We start from the raw sequence: 20,435 nt of genomic DNA, 5'->3' as shown, positions 1-20,435 counted from the left end.
TCAAGATAACCCTGGGGAAGTTTCATGTCTTAAGTACTAATATTGGGGAAGTGGGCAGTACAAGATACAGTGTGTGAGTTTGAAGCACAAGTTAGGAAACTATGAGGATGAAATTAGGCACTTTTTGGTCTTACTTGTGTGACGATAATCTCCTTCAAGAGATTGAGCCTGCTCTTCCCTCCATAATTACGTCGTCGAAATTATATAAAACGACTATGGAAGACATGTCCAACAACGACAACAACACCAGCAAGGCTTGCCAGAGCGCAAAACGTTGCAGCCAGACACCTGTTCGGACTCAAACCACCAAACTACATGTTGATCGCTACCGGCTCCGCTGATTGGTCGCCGGTCTGGCTGCACCTGCACTCGCCGCCCCCCATACTACTTGATGTCTGGGGTCGCCACGACCTCAGACCTCAGAATATTCGGTGCTCTCGTTGTCACCACTCCTCCCGGCTAGACGCTAGCGTGTACTGAGAGAAGTGGTGGCTTAAAGCCAATATTCCAGCACCTCCCATTTACTTTTGTGTTGCACTTCTTGTTATTTTTGCCTTAACGTAACTTTTCATTGTGTCATTTAATTATTCTTATTATTTTGATTGATTGATTTTATTATACGAATTTGTTTGTCCATTTTTTCATGTTTTGATTTATTTAACGTAATTAAAATTTCATTGTTAAAGTTTACTTGTGTTTTGTGTGTCTTCTCCTTACCTTACCACAGACGAAGTTCCAGTTTTTTCTATTTTTTTTATAACTATGTGACGAGGCCATACCCCTAGCCTTAAACAGCCGAACACCAACGCGTTACCGTCACACTTGTGAATAAGGCATAGGTTATCTTTAGGTTATCTTTAGGTTATCTCGAGATGATTTCGGGGCTTTTTAGTGTCCCTGCGGCCCGGTCCTCGACCAGGCCTCCACCCCCCAGGAAGCAGCCCGTGACAGCTGACTAACACCCAGGTACCTATTTTACTGCTAGGTAACAGGGGCATAGGGTGAAAGAAACTCTGCCCATTGTTTCTCGCCGGCGCCTGGGATCGAACCCAGGACCACAGGATCACAAGTCCAGCGTGCTGTCCGCTCGGCCGACCGGCTCCCGACATAGGTTGTAGAGCTTTTTATTTCGTTAGCACGTGAGTTCCATAGACTAGGTCCCTTAATTTCCATAGAGTTTGCATAGATTTAGTTTTTTTTTTTTTTTTGAGATATATACAAGAGTTGTTACATGGTTGTACAGCCACTAGTACGCGTAGCGTTTCGGGCAGGTCCTTAATCCTATGGTCCCTGGAATACGATCCCCCGCCACGAAGAATAGTTTTTTCATCCAAGTACACATTTTACTGTTGCGTTAAACAGAGGCTACAGTTAAGGAATTGCGCCCAGTAAATCCTCCCCGGCCAGGATACGAACCCATGACATAGCGCTCGCGGAACGCCAGGCGAGTGTCTTACCACTACACCACGGAGACTGCAATTATGGTTTGATTATGGGAGTTTGATTACGGGAATATCAAAGAGAGATATAATTCTGGTGTGGTACTTCTGGGTTCTATTATATCTGACAAGGAAGAGTTTCAGATCAGGATCAGCATTTAAGAGCAAGGTTTTGTACATGTAAATAACACAAGAGAATGTGTGGAGCAAGTGCATATTTACTTAGCATATTTAGCGATTAAAACAGAGGGGCTGTGAGAGTGTGTTGTCTGAACACAGAGTTTGCTATTGTTCTGATTAGCAGATATAAATAATCCTTATTTTCTTCTCCTAGGCTATGGGTCCTCACATTTGCACCTTAGGTGGTACCCTAACAACTTATATATTATATATATATATAATATATATATATATATATATATATATATATATATATATATATATATATATATATATATATATATATATATATATATATATATATATATATACTAGATTACTATCCGAGTGCCGGCGGTGGGGTGGTTCAAATAGCCTCGGCTATCACCTCATTATGTCCGGTCGTGATGGTCAAGTGGATTAAGGCGTCTTGTACATACCAGTTGCGTTGCTTCTGGGAGTATGGGTTCGAGTCACTTCTGGGGTGTGAGTTTTCAGTTGCATATTGTCCTGGGGACCATTCAGGCTTGTTCGCATATATATATATATATATATATATATATATATATATATATTGCTGGGTAATGATGGGATTGATACTAATAATATGTACACATTTTGCTGGGTAATGATGGGATTGATACTAATAATATGTACACATTTTGCTGGGTAATGATGGGATTGATACTAATAATATATACACATTTTGCTGGGTAATGATGGGATTGAGGTAATTTGCTGTAGTTGAATCCCATGCACAGATACCGTATATATGATAGGAATACATTAGCGAGTAGTATGATGACAGGAGAACAGAGTGGGGAACATAATATCTGTTTTTTTTTAGAGAGAGAATACCAACCGTTTTTGAGACATTTTTGGCAATTTCTTGTATGTGGGTGGTGAAGTTGAGTCTTTTGTCTATGTATGTTATGTAAGAGTATATACATAAATACACAGACTTACGTCTGTCCTACATAAACAGTGTTCGAAGTGTCTTTTACATGGTGGATTTAATGTGCGTTTACAAAGGTGAAAGCCATTCTGACCAGCTTCCCCATAACCCGTACACACACACACACACACACACACACACACACACACACACACACACACACACACACGCACGCACGCACGCACACACTATGGGGCCTGGTGGATAGCGCGCAGGACTCGTAATTCTGTGGGGCGGGTTCGATTCCCGCACGAGGCAGAAACAAACGGGCAAAGTTTCTTTCACCCTGAATGCCCCTGTTACCTAGCAGTAAATAGGTACCTGGGAGTTAGTCAGCTGTCACGGGCTGCTTCCTGGTGTGTGTGTGTGGTGTAGGGGAAAAATAGCAGTTAGTAACAGTTGATTGACAGTTGAGGGGACAGGCCGATAGAGCAGAGCTCAGCCCCCGCAAGCACAACTAGGTGAACACACACACACCCAGATGAGCCACAGAAACGTTAGAAAGAATTTTTTCAGTGTCAGTAGTTAATAAATGGAATGGTTCATTAGGAAGTGGAACCATTCATTAGGAATGGTTAATAAATGGTTCATGGTTCATTAGGAAGTGATGTGGTGGAGGCTGACTCCATATCTACAGTTTCAAATGTAGATATGATAGAGCCCAGTAGGCTCAGGAATCTGTACACCAGTTGATTGACAGTTGAGAGGCGGGACCAAAGAGCCAAAGCTCAACCCCCGCAAGCACAATTAGGTGAGTAGGTGAGTACACACACAAGTTTCAAGTGGTGTATTCGACACTTTCACAAAAATGACACATGGTGTATTCGACATTTGGGATTTTTTGACAAAGCTGCCAGATACGGCTATATCCCAGGCGTATTCTGGCCACTATAACATCACAGTGTCAAGTTCTTGCTCTATTAGTTCCATATATGAATGTCTCCTCACGGTATTTACCATAATGTTTAACGCTACAGCTTTCAGGTCTTCGTGAATTGGTTAGTTCAGTAAGATTTTCATCAAATATTTGTTTAAGTATTCTCTTTGTCACTGCTATTAAAACACCCATATATAAATTTCTACTACAGGCTGTCTTTGCCAGCATGTCAACAGTGTCATGCCTTGAGATGCCAACATGTGATGGTATCCAAAGGAATTTAATTTCAAAACTGTTTTCTTTATCAACTAAAACATTCATTCGTATATCACTGACTATTTTCTGGGTGTTACTACTATGTGCGTTCAGTGCCTGGAGTGCACTCTGCGAGTCACAGTATATAAGTCCACTGCCTTAGTCTTTTAAAAATCATTGGCAAGGTATATGCCTGCAAGTTCGGTTTGAGTTGTACTTGCCCAATCATTGACGCGCTTCATTGCTGTATGTACGAGAGAAGATTGTTCCAATATGTTACATGCACATCCGGTACATCGTCCACCTTCTTCTACAGAACCAACGGTATAGCACTGATACACATCGTTACCCATACTCTGAGTACTTTCAGTAACGCTGTAGTGTTAGCTGTTTTAATTAATAATGTAGGTTGTACACCAGAACTGAGTTACGAGTTATAAGTGAATACTTTAAAGCAATTTAACGTCAAGTCACTGGATAAGTAAAGAGTTAGGGGAGACATGATTACCCCATACAAAATTCTGAGAGTGCTTGACCAAACAAACATGAACAGATTATTTACGGTGAGAGCTACACGAACAAAAAATTACATGTGAAAACTAAGTACTAAGTAATGAATTAGATACATTAAAAATAACTTTTCAGTATTTAATAGAGAAGTGGTGGAAGAAGACTACTTATACAATTTCAAATAGATATGACCCAGTTCATGTACGGCTCTGAAGCCTGCACGTACATGAGTGGCTCAGGAACCTGCACGTACGTGAGTGGCTCAGGAACCTGCACGTACATCAGTGGCTCAGGAACCTGCACGTACATCAGTGGCTCAGGAACCTGCACGTACATCAATGGCTCAGGAACCTGCACGTACATCAGTGGCTCAGGAACCTGCACGTACATCAGTGCCTCAGGAACCTGCACGTACATCAGTGCCTCAGGAACCTGCACGTACATGAGTGGCTCAGGAACCTGCACGTACATCAGTGGCTCAGGAACCTGCACGTACATCAGTGTCTCAGGAACCTGCACGTACATCAGTGGCTCAGGAACCTGCACGTACATCAATGGCTCAGGAACCTGCACGTACATCAATGGCTCAGGAACCTGCACGTACATCAGTGGCTCAGGAACCTGCACGTACATCAATGGCTCAGGAACCTGCACGTACATCAATGGCTCAGGAACCTGCACGTACATCAGTGGCTCAGGAACCTGCACGTACATCAATGGCTCAGGAACCTGCACGTACATCAGTGGCTCATGAACCTGAACGTACATCAGTGCCTCAGGAACCTGCACGTACATCAGTGCCTCAGGAACCTGCACGTACATGAGTGGCTCAGGAACCTGCACGTACATCAGTGGCTCAGGAACCTGCACGTACATGAGTGGCTCAGGAACCTGCACGTACATCAGTGGCTCAGGAACCTGCACGTACATCAGTGGCTCAGGAACCTGCACGTACATCAGTGGCTCATGAACCTGCACGTACATCAGTGGCTCAGGAACCTGCACGTACATCAGTGGGCTCAGGAACCTGCACGTACATCAGTGGGCTCAGGAACCTGCACGTACATCAGTGGCTCAGGAACCTGCACGTACATCAGTGGCTCATGAACCTGCACGTACATCAGTGGCTCATGAACCTGCACGTACATGAGTGACTCAGGAACCTGCACGTACATCAGTGCCTCAGGAACCTGCACGTACATGAGTGACTCAGGAACCTGCACGTACATCAGTGGCTCAGGAACCTGCACGTACATCAGTGGCTCAGGAACCTGCACGTACATCAGTGGCTCATGAACCTGCACGTACATCAGTGGCTCAGGAACCTGCACGTACATCAGTGGGTTCAGGAACCTGCACGTACATCAGTGGGCTCAGGAACCTGCACGTACATCAGTGGCTCAGGAACCTGCACGTACATCAGTGGCTCAGGAACCTGCACGTACATCAGTGGCTCAGGAACCTGCACGTACATCAATGGCTTAGGAACCTGCACGTACATCAGTGGGCTCAGGAACCTGCACGTACATCAGTGGCTCAGGAACCTGCACGTACATCAGTGGCTCAGGAACCTGCACGTACATCAGTGGCTCAGGAACCTGCACGTACATCAATGGCTCAGGAACCTGCACGTACATCAGTGCCTCAGGAACCTGCACGTACATCAGTGGCTCAGGAACCTGCACGTACATCAGTGCCTCAGGAACCTGCACGTACATCAGTGCCTCAGGAACCTGTACGTACATCAATGGCTCAGGAACCTGCACGTACATCAATGGCTCAGGAACCTGCACGTACATCAATGGCTCAGGAACCTGCACGTACATCAGTGGCTCAGGAACCTGCACGTACATCAATGGCTCATGAACCTGCACGTACATCAATGGCTCAGGAACCTGCACGTACATGAGTGACTCAGGAACCTGCACGTACATCAGTGGCTCATGAACCTGCACGTACATCAATGGCTCAGGAACCTGCACGTACATCAATGGCTCATGAACCTGCACGTACATCAATGGCTCATGAACCTGCACGTACATCAGTAAATTGTACATTAAAAACCAGACCACAGGACTGAGCAACCCCCTCCCCCCCTCCCCCCACATTGAGGAAACACACACATGTACAATTAGTGAATAAATTCCTTCACTGTGTACGACGAACCTTCGTGGTCAGATGTTAGTTCTCAACATCCACCCCTGTGGCCCAATGGATAAGGCATTGGCCTCCTAAGCCAAGGATTGTGGGTTCGAGTCCCACCAGGGGTTTACTTTAACACAAAAAAAAAGCAAATCATGAACTCATATCTACACCAGTTAGGGAGCTTATCTTTCTGGCTGTTACCACATATCCCAATACTTCAGAGTGCTCTAGGGATGATTTGTATTGTAGTTTCTAGATAAAAAAAAGATAAAAAGATAAAGATAAAGATAAAAAAAAATGGTATAATTTTCCTCGTTTTAGGTTTCCTTATCTTTGTCCATGGACAAATCCCAATCTAATCTACATAGCAATTTACTGCAAAATGGAGAATTGGGATGATGTGAAAGGAGTTAATAGCCATTTCTCGCTTGTAATATAATTCATTGTGTCGGGGGACAGGAAGCCAGAGTGTATTCATTCACGTTAGGCTTATATCTTAGAAATATGTAGTGGAAACACAGATTCTGTTATCCTTGTGTCCCACGCGACCACAGGATGGGAATGCAGTATATAATAAGCTTATTAAACAATGTTCCCTCGTTGGGTTCTTGGTTCGTTGAGTTCTTGGTTCGTTGGGTTCTTGGTTCGTTGGGTTCTTGGTTCGTTGGGTTCTTGGTTCGTTGGGTTCTTGGTTCGTTGGGTTCTTGGTTCGTTGGGTTCTTGGTTCGTTGAGTTCATGGTTCGTTGGGTTCTTGGTTCGTTGGGTTCTTGGTTCGTTGGGTTCATGGTTCGTTGGGTTCTTGGTTCGTTGAGTTCTTGGTTCGTTGAGTTCATGGTTCGTTGGGTTCTTGGTTCGTTGGGTTCTTGGTTCGTTGGGTTCTTGGTTCGTTGGGTTCTTGGTTCGTTGGGTTCATGGTTCGTTGAGTTCATGGTTCGTTGGGTTCTTGGTTCGTTGGGTTCTTGGTTCGTTGGGTTCTTGGTTCGTTGAGTTCTTGGTTCGTTGGGTTCTTGGTTCGTTGGGTTCTTGGTTCGTTGAGTTCATGGTTCGTTGGGTTCTTGGTTCGTTGGGTTCTTGGTTCGTTGGGTTCTTGGTTCGTTGAGTTCATGGTTCGTTGGGTTCATGGTTCGTTGAGTTCATGGTTCGTTGGGTTCTTGGTTCGTTGGGTTCTTGGTTCGTTGGGTTCTTGGTTCGTTGGGTTCTTGGTTCGTTGGGCTCTTGGTTCGTTGGGTTCTTGGTTCGTTGGGTTCTTGGTTCGTTGGGTTCTTGGTTCGTTGGGTTCTTGGTTCGTTGGGTTCTTGGTTCGTTGAGTTCTTTGTTCGTTGGGCTCTTGGTTCGTTGGGTTCTTGGTTCGTTGGGTTCTTGGTTCGTTGAGTTCTTTGTTCGTTGGGCTCTTGGTTCGTTGGGTTCTTGGTTCGTTGAGTTCATGGTTCGTTGGGTTCTTGGTTCGTTGGGTTCTTGGTTCGTTGGGTTCTTGGTTCGTTGGGTTCTTGGTTCGTTGGGTTCTTGGTTCGTTGAGTTCTTTGTTCGTTGGGCTCTTGGTTCGTTGGGTTCTTGGTTCGTTGGGTTCTTGGTTCGTTGAGTTCTTTGTTCGTTGGGCTCTTGGTTCGTTGGGTTCTTGGTTCGTTGAGTTCATGGTTCGTTGGGTTCTTGGTTCGTTGGGCTCTTGGTTCGTTGGGTTCTTGGTTCGTTGGGTTCTTGGTTCGTTGGGTTCTTGGTTCGTTGGGTTCTTGGTTCGTTGAGTTCATGGTTCGTTGGGTTCTTGGTTCGTTGGGTTCTTGGTTCGTTGGGTTCTTGGTTCGTTGAGTTCTTGATTCGTTGAGTTCTTGGTTCGTTGAGTTCATGGTTCGTTGAGTTCATGGTTCGTTGAGTTCATGGTTCGTTGGGTTCATGGCTCGTTGGGTTCATGGTTCGTTGGGTTCATGGCTCGTTGGGTTCATGGCTCGTTGGGTTCATGGCTCGTAGGGTTCATGGCTCGTTGGGTTCATGGCTCGTTGGGTTCTTGATTCGTTGGGTTCTTGGTTCGGAGATGTTAGTTCGGTAGTTTGTCAATAACTATATTACTGGATCAGTGCAGCAAACGAATGTTGGGGTTCATTTCCTGACTCCATTATGCCTCAATAATCTTTTTCCCAGAATCTCCCACAGTACAGAATGGGGCCCACCATTAATGACAGGATGAGTATGGGGTCCACTGTCAATCACAGGAAGGGTATGGGGTCCACCGTCAATCACAGGAAGGGTATGGGGTCCACCGTCAATCACAGGAAGGGTATGGGGTCCACCGTCAATCACAGGAAGGGTATGGGGTCCACCGTCAATCACAGGAAGGGTATGGGGTCCACCGTCAATCACAGGAAGGGTATGGGGTCCACCGTCAATCACAGGAAGGGTATGGGGTCCACCGTCAATCACAGGAAGGGTATGGGGTCCACCACCAATCACAGGAAGGGTATGGGGTCCACCACCAATCACAGGAAGGGTATGGGGTCCACCACCAATCACAGGAAGGGTATGGGGTCCACCACCAATCACAGGAAGGGTATGGGGTCCACCACCAATCACAGGAAGGGTATGGGGTCCACCACCAATCAGAGGAAGGGTATGGGGTCCACCACCAATCACAGGAAGGGTATGGGGTCCACCACCAATCACAGGAAGGGTATGGGGTCCACCACCAATCACAGGAAGGGTATGGGGTCCACCACCGATCACAGGAAGGGTATGGGGTCCACCACCAATCACAGGAAGGGTATGGGGTCCACCACCAATCACAGGAAGGGTATGGGGTCCACCACCAATCACAGGAAGGGTATGGGGTCCACCACCAATCACAGGAAGGGTATGGGGTCCACCACCAATCACAGGAAGGGTATGGGGTCCACCACCAATCACAGGAAGGGTATGGGGTCCACCACCAATCACAGGAAGGGTATGGGGTCCACCACCAATCACAGGAAGGGTATGGGGTCCACCACCAATCACAGGAAGGGTATGGGGTCCACCACCAATCACAGGAAGGGTATGGGGTCCACCACCAATCACAGGAAGGGTATGGGGTCCACCACCACCACTCACAGGATGGGTATGAGGCTCATAATAAGTGAACTATACTAAAACTTCGAGCATATACGAACTAAAGATGACGTCATCCAGCCGATATATGGAGCTCTGTTGCGAGGTGCAAGATATGCAAGGGCAAGTTTTTATTATAATAAATGCAGACTGGCTGTCAGCTACATGTTTTATGGCAATGCACGGTAATTTGCATTACGTCAGACCATAACTTGAGATGATTTCCCAGCGCAGCCTAGGTTCACTTCTACTGCGCAGGCGCCAACGGAGGTTTGAACCAGCCCGCAGGTTTCTTACCCAAGGAGCCTGTAGCCTAATATTATATATATATATATATATATATATATATATATATATATATATATATATATATATATATATATATATATATATATGTGTGTGTGTGTGTGTGTGTGTGTGTGTGTGTGTGTGTGTGCGGAAAATCCAGAGAAATAGAAAGAAATATGAACGTTTCGCCGATCTGGCTCTTTGTCAACACCGGACTCATTAGTGAATAAATTCCTTCACTGTGTACGACGAACCTTCGTGCTCAGATTTTAGTTCTCAACATCCACCCCTGTGGCCCAATGGATAAGGCATTGGCCTCCTAAGCCAAGGATTGTGGGTTCGAGTCCCACCAGGGGTTTACTTTAACAAAACAACACATTTGTGTGTTGAGTCCGGTGTTGACAAAGGCCCAGATCGGCCGAAACGTTCATCTTTCTTTTCTATATTTCTGGATTTTCCGAATACAAATGATCAGTGTTTCGTGATCGTCAATTGCAAATTATATATATATATATATATATATATATATATATATATATATATATATATATATATATATATATATATATTATATATTATATATATCATTAATTATGACCGCATATTCTGTATTTATTATTTTCTGGTTTAGGGCTTCTATCCCTCTAACTATTTTCTTAGCATCAGGGCTTAGTTGAAATAGGAGTTCTCCAAAACTCATTTTCGTACTTTTAAGGTGAACCTTTTCACCTTAAAAGTACGAAAATGAGTTTTGGAGAACTCCTATTTCAACTAAGCCCTGATGCTAAGAAAATAGTTAGAGGGATAGAAGCCCTAAACCAGAAAATAATAAATACAGAATATGCGGTCATATTCAATGAAACATGTTTGAAAGAAAACCTGCTGCCAGTATACACCAATATTATATATATATATATATATATATATATATATATATATATATATATATATATATATATATATATATATATATATATATGTATATATATATATATGTCGTACCTAATAGCCAGAACGCACTTCTCAGCCAACTATGCATGGCCCAATTTGCCTAATAAGCCAAGTTTTCATGAATTAATGTTTTTTCGACTACCTAACCTACCTAACCTAACCTAACCTAACTTTTTCTGCTACCTAACCTAACCTAACCGATAGAGATAGGTTAGGTTAGGTTAGGTAGGGTTGGTTAGGTTCGGTCATATATCTACATTAATTTTAACTCCAATAAAACAAAATTGACCTCATACATAATGAAATGGGTAGCTTTATCATTTCATAAGAAAAAAATTAGAAAAAATATATTAATTCAGGAAAACTTGGCTTATTAGGCAAATCGGGCCTTGCATAGTAGGCTGAGAAGTGCGTTCTGGCTATTAGGTACGACATATATATATATATATATATATATATATATATATATATATATATATATATATATATATATATAACTGAAAACTCACACCCCAGAAGTGACTCGAACCCATACTCCCAGAAGCAACGCATCTGGTATGTACAAGACGCCTTAATCCACTTGACCATCACGACCGGACATAATGAGGTGATAGCCGAGGCTATTTGAACCACCCCACCGCCGGCACTCTGATAGTTATCTTGGGCATAGCATTTTACCAAATCACCTCATTCTTTGGGGCAACACGTGAGGAACACAAATGCGAACAAGCCTGAATGGTCCCCAGGACATATGCAACTGAAAACTCACACCCCAGAAGTGACTCGAACCCATACTCCCAGAAGCAACGCATCTGGTATGTACAAGACGCCTTAATCCACTTGACCATCACGACCGGACATAATGAGGTGATAGCCGAGGCTATTTGAACCACCCCACCGCCGGCACTCGGATAGTTATCTTGGGCATAGCATTTTACCAAATCACCTCATTCTTTGGGGCAACACGTGAGGAACACAAATGCGAACAAGCCTGAATGGTCCCCAGGACATATGCAACTGAAAACTCACACCCCAGAAGTGACTCGAACCCATACTCCCAGAAGCAACGCATCTGGTATGTACAAGACGCCTTAATCCACTTGACCATCACGACCGGACATAATGAGGTGATAGCCGAGGCTATTTGAACCACCCCACCGCCGGCACTCGGATAGTTATCTTGGGCATAGCATTTTACCAAATCACCTCATTCTTTGGGGCAACACGTGAGGAACACAAATGCGAACAAGCCTGAATGGTCCCCAGGACATATGCAACTGAAAACTCACACCCCAGAAGTGACTCGAACCCATACTCCCAGAAGCAACGCATCTGGTATGTACAAGACGCCTTAATCCACTTGACCATCACGACCGGACATAATGAGGTGATAGCCGAGGCTATTTGAACCACCCCACCGCCGGCACTCAAAGAATGAGGTGATTTGGTAAAATGCTATGCCCAAGATAACTATCCGAGTGCCGGCGGTGGGGTGGTTCAAATAGCCTCGGCTATCACCTCATTATGTCCGGTCGTGATGGTCAAGTGGATTAAGGCGTCTTGTACATACCAGATGCGTTGCTTCTGGGAGTATGGGTTCGAGTCACTTCTGGGGTGTGAGTTTTCAGTTGCATATGTCCTGGGGACCATTCAGGCTTGTTCGCATTTGTGTTCCTCACGTGTTGCCCCAAAGAATGAGGTGATTTGGTAAAATGCTATGCCCAAGATAACTATCCGAGTGCCGGCGGTAGGGTGGTTCAAATAGCCTCGGCTATCACCTCATTATGTCCGGTCGTGATGGTCAAGTGGATTAAGGCGTCTTGTACATACCAGATGCGTTGCTTCTGGGAGTATGGGTTCGAGTCACTTCTGGGGTGTGAGTTTTCAGTTGCATATGTCCTGGGGACCATTCAGGCTTGTTCGCATTTGTGTTCCTCACGTGTTGCCCCAAAGAATGAGGTGATTTGGTAAAATGCTATGCCCAAGATAACTATCCGAGTGCCGGCGGTGGGGTGGTTCAAATAGCCTCGGCTATCACCTCATTATGTCCGGTCGTGATGGTCAAGTGGATTAAGGCGTCTTGTACATACCAGATGCGTTGCTTCTGGGAGTATGGGTTCGAGTCACTTCTGGGGTGTGAGTTTTCAGTTGCATATGTCCTGGGGACCATTCAGGCTTGTTCGCATTTGTGTTCCTCACGTGTTGCCCCAAAGAATGAGGTGATTTGGTAAAATGCTATGCCCAAGATAACTATCCGAGTGCCGGCGGTGGGGTGGTTCAAATAGCCTCGGCTATCACCTCATTATGTCCGGTCGTGATGGTCAAGTGGATTAAGGCGTCTTGTACATACCAGATGCGTTGCTTCTGGGAGTATGGGTTCGAGTCACTTCTGGGGTGTGAGTTTTCAGTTGCATATGTCCTGGGGACCATTCAGGCTTGTTCGCATTTGTGTTCCTCACGTGTTGCCCCAAAGAATGAGGTGATTTGGTAAAATGCTATGCCCAAGATAACTATCCGAGTGCCGGCGGTGGGGTGGTTCAAATAGCCTCGGCTATCACCTCATTATGTCCGGTCGTGATGGTCAAGTGGATTAAGGCGTCTTGTACATACCAGATGCGTTGCTTCTGGGAGTATGGGTTCGAGTCACTTCTGGGGTGTGAGTTTTCAGTTGCATATGTCCTGGGGACCATTCAGGCTTGTTCGCATATATATATATATATATATATATATATATATATATATATATATATATATATATATATATATTGATGATAATCTCTTTCAAGAGAGATTGAGCCTGCTCTTCTCTGCATGAAGTTTCGTTTTTTATTCAAGAATAAGATGCTACCTTCAAGATACATCTCCCAGTAGCACAAAACGTTTTGACCAGGAGGCAAAACGTACCCAAGACCCCCCCTACTCCACTCCCTCCACGCCGGCTCGTCATCAACCAGCCAACTACCCTTCCCAGCCTGCCTGTTCCTGATTGGTGACTCGCCGACTGCACACCTGCACACTGCACCTCAGCGCCCTCTACTTAAGTCGATGTCTGGGCTTGGTCCAGCCATTGAAGTCAGAATATCCTTGTGCTCTCAAGCAGTGAACAACTGATATATACGCTGTGTATCAGCTGAATGTCTCGCAGCTATCGCCATATTCTCAGCACCTGATTATTTTACACCTTTAATTTTATTTTATTATTGTAGAGTAACTTCATCCCTATTATTCATTTATGTTATATTGTTTTTGACTTGTTCTTTTGCACTGTACATTGCCAAGGGATTGCCTTTGTTTATGTTTGTTTTCTAGATTAATTAAAGTTTCATTGTTCATATTTTGTGCTTTGCGTGTCTTTCCTTACTTTACCACAGACAGATAAACAGGCAAGCAGTCTATCTTCTTTTTTTTTGTAAGTGTGACTAGGCATTGACACGAGCCATTGGAGGACTGCCGAACATCTACACTCCAACACTTTCCCGTCACAATATATACACACATTTTGGGTGAAGTGATATATATTTTTTTTTTTTTGAGATATATACAAGAGTTGTTACATGGTTGTACAGCCACTAGTACGCGTAGCGTTTCGGGCAAGTCCTTAATCCTATGGTCCCTGGAATACGATCCCCCGCCGCGAAGAATCGTTTTTTCATCCAAGTACACATTTTACTGTTGCGTTAAACAGAGGCTACAGTTAAGGAATTGCGCCCAGTAAATCCTCCCCGGCCAGGATACGAACCCATGACATAGCGCTCGCGGAACGCCAGGCGAGTGTCTTACCACTACACCACGGAGACTGCAACAAATATGGTACAAAAGTTTTGGGTGAGGTGAACAAACTTATGACAAACACAAGACAGAACACGGAACAATGGGTATTACTTGGATAAGAGAACATAAGAATGGAAGTAACTGCAGAAGGCCTATTGGCCCATACTTCCTCTTGCTGCTTTCATATTGGTTCGGGGTCTTGACGTAGGTAGAATGTAATTGTGAATTAATTGGCTGTTGATTGCAGGTGTTGACTTTTTGATGTGCAATGCCTCACTGATGTCGAACTGCCTGCTATCGCTGTACCTATTGATGATTTCTGTGTTGTTTGTTAAGATTTCTCTGGTGATGGTCTGGTTGTGAGAGGAGATTATATGTTCCTTGAAGGAGCCCTGTTGTTTATAAAACCAAAAAAATGGCCAATCTACTCATAAAAAACTCCCCAGACACCAAGCAGAACGCCTTAAAAGAGACCAACGTCGTCTATGCCTTCAAAAGTCCACTTGGGGACTGTAAGCCCCAAAGAACTCACTATATAGGCAAGACAACAACATCTCTTTCCAGGCGATTAACAATGCATAAGCAACAGGGCTCCATTAAGGAACATATAAACTCTCCCCACAATCAGACCATCACCAGAGAAGTCTTAACAAACAACACAGAAACCATCGATAGATACAGCGATAGCAGGCGGCTTGACATCTGCGAGGCACTACACATCAAAAAGTCAACACCACCAATCAACAGCCAATTAATGCACAACTATATTCTACCCACTTCAAGACTCCGCACCAATATAGAAACATCAAGAGGAAGTATAGGCCAATAGGCCCTTTGCAGTTACTTCCATTCTTCCCTCTCACTTATCCAATTTATACCCATTGCACCGTGTTCTGTCTTGTGTTGGTCAAAAGTTTGTTCACCTCATCCAAAACTGTTTCAACATATATACTCGCATTTGGGTGAGGTGATAAAACAAGATGTTTAGCATTAGTTTTAGTAAAACTCTGTTAAGTGTTTTCAGGTTACAAGTTGTGTGTGTGTAAACTAAAGTCTTTGGAAATGTAATATGTTATTACGAAACGCGTTCAAGCTTCGCATCAGACTAGAAATAAAAATGAATTTTGGAAAATTGATTTTTCAATTACCATCGACCGTTAAAAGAAACATAAGAAATATTGAGAAAATTCGTGTTAGAATTATTAATCTTACTTTTTCGGTCATATTTAACATATATTTTATATTATATTATATATATATATATATATATATATATATATATATATATATATATATATATATATATATATATATATATGTCGTACCTAGTAGCCAGAACTCACTTCTCAGCCTACTATTCAAGGCCCGATTTGCCTAATAAGCCAAGTTTTCCTGAATTAATATATTTACTATAATTTTTTTCTTATGAAATGATAAAGCAACCCTTTTCTCTATGTATGAGGTCAATTTCTTTTTATTGGAGTTAAAATTAACGTAGATATATGACCGAACCTAACCAACCCTACCTAACCTAACCTATCCTATATTTATAGGTAAGGTTAGGTTAGGTAGCCAAAAAAAGCTAGGTTAGGTTAGGTTAGGTAGGTTAGGTAGACGAAAAAACATTAATTCATGAAAACTTGGCTTATTAGGCAAATCGGGCCTTGAATAGTAGGCTGAGAAGTGCGTTCTGGCTATTAGGTACGACATATATATATATATATATATATATGTCTCGAACATAGGTGTAATTGGTCCGCTAGAATGTATATGCTATGCTGAAGGAGTGATCATTTTATCTAAAAACTGAGAAACCGTGGTAGGAGGAGCAGCGCTGCAAGTAATCAATGGCTCTCAATTTCTCATGATGAGCGATACCCTTGAGAGAAGCACCCCCCTTCCCCCCCACCCCGGGCGAGCTAGGCTGTGTGGACCAGGAGAGTGTGACATTCTCCTCCTCATTGTGTGGCTTCTCCCTCACCTTCACCCACCAACCGTTCCTCAATGTGCGCCAAATACTTGCTGAATAAGAGAAGATGAGTAGGCCTACTGGAAGCACAGGGTCGGCCTAGCCAAAGGAGATGCTTGTGGGAACTTGTGTTTAATTTATGACTTGGAGGTACCGGGTCGAGGGCCTGTAAACGACTCATCTAATAAAGAAAGAACTGGATGAGGCGTTTTTGTATTATACAATTTTATTTTTATAAAATATAAACTAGTGCGTTCTTAATATTATTAAACGAATATAATGTTTAAATTGTTATAAATTTAATGTTCTGATAAATGTTCTTAATTATTTTCAACATCTATATGAAAATAATCAATGAACATTATTCGCATATTTTAGATATGTAATATTTGTCATAAAATTTAAATACCTATTTTTGGATTTTATTTAAGACTAGCTGTACTCGGTCACACGTTGCTGTGGCTCAGCAACCTTCCCCTGTCTCCCAGTCCTCCCCCCCCTTCCCCATACCCTCGTCCTCCCAACCATTCCCCACTCCCCCTGCCCCCTTGTCCTCCCCACCATTATCTATTTCCCCTGCCCCTCAACCCCACCATCCCCAACACTTCCCAACTCCCTCCTGTCCCCTCGTCCTCCCCGCCATTACCCCCTACCCTGTCCCCTCGTCCTCCCCGCCATTACCCCCTACCCTGTCCCCTCGTCCTCCCCGCCATTACCCCCTACCCTGTCCCCTCATCCTCCCCGCCATCCCCCACTCCCATCCCTCGTCCTCCCCGCCATCCCCCACTCCCATCCCTCGTCCTCCCCGCCATCCCCTACTCCCATCCCTCGTCCTCCCCGCCATCCCCCACTCCCATCCCTCGTCCTCCCCGCCATCCCCCACTCCCATCCCTCGTCCTCCCCGCCATCCCCCACTCCCATCCCTCGTCCTCCCCACCATTCCCCACTCCCTCGTCCGATGCCTTCCCAAATGGTCTGATGTTCCCATCAGAAAATTGGTAACATCAAGTGATCTGATGTTCCCATCACTGAAATATAAGAAACGCAGTTAAAAAAACGAAATGAGAAACAAATAAAAAAATAAACTATACTCCCAAAATAAATGGTATGGTAAACAACACAGTTCAATTCCAATGCAATGTCACACAAAATAATGAAATCAAAATGAAAATAAATCGAAATCTATGAAAATGCAATTTGTCAGTGCAATCGGCCCAAACAGAACGCCTTGAGGAAACCAACGTCGTCTATGCCTTATCATGCCCACTTGGGTACTGCAAGCCCCAAAGAACTCAGTATATATTTAAGACAACAACGTCTCTTTCTATGCGATTAACAATGCACAAACAACAGAGCTCCAGTCTTACAGTCCCCAAGTGGACTTTTGAAGGCATAGACGACGTTGGTCTCTTTTAAGGCGTTCTGCTTGGTGTCTGGGGAGTTTTTCATGAGTAGATTGGCCATTTTTTTGGTTTTATAAACAACAGGGCTCCATCAAGGAACATATAATCTCTTTTCACAACCAGACCATCACCAGAGAAATCTTAACAAGCAACACAGAAATCATCGATAGATACAGCTATAGCAGGAGACTCGACATCAGCGAGGCACTACACATCAAAAAGTCAAACACCAGCAATCAACAGCCAATTAACGCATAACTATATTCTACCCACTTCAAGACCCCCGAACCAACATAGAAGCAGCAAGAGAAAATATGGGCCAATAGGCCTTCTGTAGTTACTTTCATTCTTATGTTTTCATACACGATTTAAACCCATTGATTCGTGTTCTGTCACCTCACCCAAAACATTTGTGCCATATCACCTCACCCAAAACGAATATAAGCATTATATATGTTATGTGTAAACCAGTCTTTGCGAATGTAAAAAGCCCTTACAAAACGTATTTAGGCGTCAAACCAAAAATAAAAATGTAAAAAATTAATTTTGGAGAGTTAATTTTTCAGTTACCCTCGACAGTGAAGAAAAATGTAAGCTAATTGAGAAGATTCGTGTTAGAATTATTAATCTCACTCTTTCGGTCATATTCAACAACATATATCTATATAAATAAAAATGGAAATGTTCATTTGTTCAAAATCGCTATAATCTCCGAAAGTTCTTCACCGATTGCTTTGAAATTTTCACACAACGTTCCATTAACATCCGAGCAGGTTTATATATTCATACTATATAGATGTCACGTCTGTGACGGGAAAAAACATGTTTTTTTTTTTTAAACAGTGTTTTTCATGTGAGGGAAATCTTCGAAAGCTCTTTACCGATTGCTTTGAAATTTTTACACAACGTTGCTTTCGAATAGGCGAGTGTTTTTATATATCTACTAAACACATGCCTCACCCATGACAGGATTTTTTTTTTTTTTTAAACAGCTCCAACTGTAAGACGTAAGAGAGAAACACGCTGTAATCTCGGAAAGTTCTTCAACGATTGCTTGGAAATTTTGACACAACCTTCCATTCGTATACGTGCATGCTTTTATATACCTATTATTTAGATGCCACACCTGTGACAGGTAAAAACATGCTTGTTTGAAAAACAAACCCCATCTGTTGCACGTAAGAGCAACACACAGATACAAATATGTTACGATTCCATTTCAACGTTTCCGATTGCATTGATAAATTGAATTTTCATAGATTTCGATTTATTTTCATTTTGATTTAATTATTTTGTGTGTCATTGCGTTGGAATTGAGCTGTGTTGTTTACCATACCGTTCATTTTGTGGGTATTGTTTATTTGTTCATTTTTTCATTTTTTTCCATTTCGTTTTTTTAACTGTACCTCTTCTTTTTTTAGTGCAATTGGTGGTGAAATTGATCTGTGTAGATTGATTTGCGTTTGAATTGAAATATTGTTATTATTTTTTGTTTTTGTTTTGAAAACATGAAAATGAACATCACGTTTATTTCACAGCTGCAAATGTGCAACAAACAGCTATGACAACAACGGCTGTGTAGCCATTGTAGCACCGGCTAGAACTTCTTTCTTTTTAACTTTGTTCTTCACGTTATGTCAAAATGACGCGTTTGCGAGAACACTGCTGTATTCGGAAGTGCCTCCGTATTACACATGGAATGCCTGTAGAAAATATTTGAACGGCACAAACGAGGAGAGCGAGTCGGGTGTTGGACGCCGGTTAGGCGCCAATGGACGGGCCTTGGACGCCGGTTAGGCGCCAATACGGGCCTTGGACGCCGGTTAGGCGCCAATGGACGGGCCATGGACGGGCCATGGACACACACACATGGGGTGACCTAATACCCTCTTCTGATGGTGGCCGGCGCTAAACAACTTATTAACAGGTATCTTGAGGTTATCTTGAGATGATTTCGGGGCTTTAGTGTCCCCGCGGCCCGGTCCTCGACCAAGCCTCCACCCCCAGGAAGCAGCCCGTGACAGCTGACTAACACCCAGGTACCTATTTTACTGCTAGGTAACAGGGGCATAGGGTGAAAGAAACTTCAACAACGTTGTCAGCAGATCTGAATACACAGCGTAGCCCTGGAGCCCTCAGACCTTCAGAGACAGCCCTGGGCAATGGACCTTAAAAGTCTAGCTAGCTCCTGGCCAGATGTAGAAGATATATATTTTTATAATAAACTAAGGAAAAGCAGTGGACGTTTGGTACTCCAATTCCTGCCCACAACCGAGTAACCTCTGAGGAGCAACCGAGTAACCGAGTAACCGAGTAACCTCTGAGGAGCCGGTCGGCCTAGCGGACAGCACGCTGGACTGTGATCCTGTGGACCCAGGTTCGATCCCGGGCGCCGGCGAGAAACAATGGGCAGAGTTTCTTTCACCCAATGCCCCTGTTACCTAGCAGTAAAATAGGTACCTGGGTGTTAGTCAGCTGTCACGGGCTGCTTCCTGGGGGTGGAGGCCTGGTCGAGGACCGGGCCGCGGGGACACTAAAACCCCGAAAACATCTCAAGATAACCTCAAGATAACCTAACCTTCGACCATCCCCGGTCAACAACCACCTAATCATTCTACAACAACATCTACTGGTGTTACA

The 20,435-nt window shown here is 43.7% G+C and overlaps 1 protein-coding gene and 2 non-coding genes across 4 annotated transcripts in view; 2 read left to right on the top strand and 1 right to left on the bottom strand.

Annotated features, from left to right (window-relative positions):
• LOC123760948 (uncharacterized) overlaps positions 1-20,435 on the bottom strand; it is a 709,495-nt gene that overhangs the window by 219,766 nt on the left and 469,294 nt on the right. The gene's annotated exons all lie outside the window — the stretch shown is intronic.
• TRNAR-CCU (transfer RNA arginine (anticodon CCU)) lies at positions 6,393-6,465 on the top strand. Its single transcript has one exon. It is a non-coding gene; the product is annotated as a tRNA-Arg (tRNA).
• Positions 9,987-10,059, top strand: TRNAR-CCU (transfer RNA arginine (anticodon CCU)). Its single transcript has one exon. It is a non-coding gene; the product is annotated as a tRNA-Arg (tRNA).

This window comes from Procambarus clarkii, chromosome 3 (genome assembly GCF_040958095.1).
Source record: "Procambarus clarkii isolate CNS0578487 chromosome 3, FALCON_Pclarkii_2.0, whole genome shotgun sequence".
In the NCBI taxonomy this organism is placed as follows: domain Eukaryota; kingdom Metazoa; phylum Arthropoda; class Malacostraca; order Decapoda; family Cambaridae; genus Procambarus; species Procambarus clarkii.
This window is presented reverse-complemented; position numbering and strand designations above follow the sequence as displayed.